This window comes from Lynx canadensis, chromosome B1 (genome assembly GCF_007474595.2).
Source record: "Lynx canadensis isolate LIC74 chromosome B1, mLynCan4.pri.v2, whole genome shotgun sequence".
Taxonomy (NCBI): domain Eukaryota; kingdom Metazoa; phylum Chordata; class Mammalia; order Carnivora; family Felidae; genus Lynx; species Lynx canadensis.
Window position 1 is genome coordinate 147945150 of NC_044306.2, and position 1969 is coordinate 147947118.

Sequence of the window (1969 nt, forward strand, 5' to 3'; positions counted from 1 at the left end):
GACTTCTCCAAGATACTTTGTTCTTGCGGTATTTTGGTGAATTCTCCAAATTAAAGCTCTTTGATAGGGATAGGGAAAAATTTGTTATAAGACGGCTGACAGGACTGATAGGGAAATTCCAGTTCCCCACCAAAGACCTCACTCCCCTTCCAGGTTCTTCTTCCTACCCCACTAGCTGCAGGTGCCAAATTCCTACTAATGTGGAATGTGGAAGTAACAGACTATAAATTGATCCCTCTGCTTATGCTTGGGACTCAGATCTCTGGAGAGTGATGTCTTCTGATTCCCCGCCCCCCACATGAAATAAACCTCTTGCCTTCCAGGATCTCCGAGTGTTGTTGTGTTCTTACACCAGGTGATTCAGACCGGTTCTGTAGGTTCTGTAACACTAACGTGTTTGTTCATATTTGGTTTTTTTTTTTTTTTTAAGAGAAAATTATTTTAAGGAGAGAGTTCAAGTGGGGGAGGGGCAGAGGGAGATCTTAAAGCAGGTGGAGCCCAATGCAGGACTCAATCCTATGACCCTCAGATCATGATCTGAGCTGAAATCAAGAGTCATATGCCCAGTTGACTGAATCAACAAGGCACCCCTGTTTGTTCATATATGAATGAAGCTCTACAAACCCTGATTCAGAATTTGTGTCATGCATGGACTTGTGGACTGGTAGAATTTTCTATAGTGTACCTGAAGCACAAGATGGCTATTTTCTTTTTTTTTTTTAATGTTTATTTATTTTTGACAGAGAGAGACAGAGCATGAGTGGGGGAAGGGCAGAGAGAGAGACGGAGACACAGAATCTGAACACACTCCAGGGTCTGAGCTGTCAGCACAGAGCCCAACGCGGGGCTTGAACTCACGGACAGGGAGATCATGACTTGAGCCGAAGTCGGACACTCAACCGACTGAGCCACCCAGGTGCCCCTCAAGATGACTGTTTTCTTAAAGTCTCCCAAATGTCAGTATTTGTAGGTTCTTCCCTTGGGACAGGTGGTTTCTTCAGAAAGAAATATTTTACTTCCTGTTTGGGTGACATAAGAAAGTTTTCCAGCATTCTATAAGCCAAGTGGACAGCCTAGCAGAAGCATTTTGTGTGATAACGGTGAGGCAGATTGTGAATTCATTCTACTTTACAGAAACTTTTATTTAATCCTCCTGATTTAAGTAAAACACAGTAAAACTATTCTCCACTGTGCTGATATATAAACCGAGAAACTTACTCTTGAGAACAAACCTTTCTTCTTCAGTGACAGAGAAGGTGAATTCAACTGGCTATGAGGGCTTAAGAAGAGAATCAGTCATTATAATTAATGCTTCCTTAGTACTTCTCAAAGACCCGTGAAAGTTTGAACAATGATATGACCAAGGCTATTAGTACTCCATCCCAGGGCCAGCCAACATGTAATTCAGTTCCAAAATTTCATTTTATTTTAGAGTTCTTAGAGTTTGCTCCTAGAACCATCCTCAGCAGCATCTGCTATAGGTTGGATTCCCTGAGATTCTGAGACAGAAATTTGCAGGTGATTGCAGAGATAGGAAGAGGAAAAGAAGGGATGTGATTTCAGGAACAGCACCTATAAGGATGTGACAGCAGCAAAATAGAATAAAGGCAAAGGTGAACTCCAATGCAGCTTCAATTGAGACTTTAGCCAGTCTCACAGGGAATTCTTGATCCTGGGATTCCCTTCAGATATTCTGATTAGAGGTAAGAAGCCTAGGTCTTTATGCCCCTATGTTGGCCAGTTATTGGATGCAAGCTGCTGTCCACAAGGAGGCCTTATCCTTAAGTGATGTTCCTCCCTTTGGCCATGGCAGTTCCTGGTTGTTAGCAAGCAATACTCTGAGCAGTGGGAGGAAATAAATATCTTGGTCCAAAAGAGGGGATCAGAGTAATGCACAACATCCACAGTATGCAGTTCAGCTGGACACTTCTGCATTGCACTGTTACCTGGCCCTGCCAATCCACCTGCA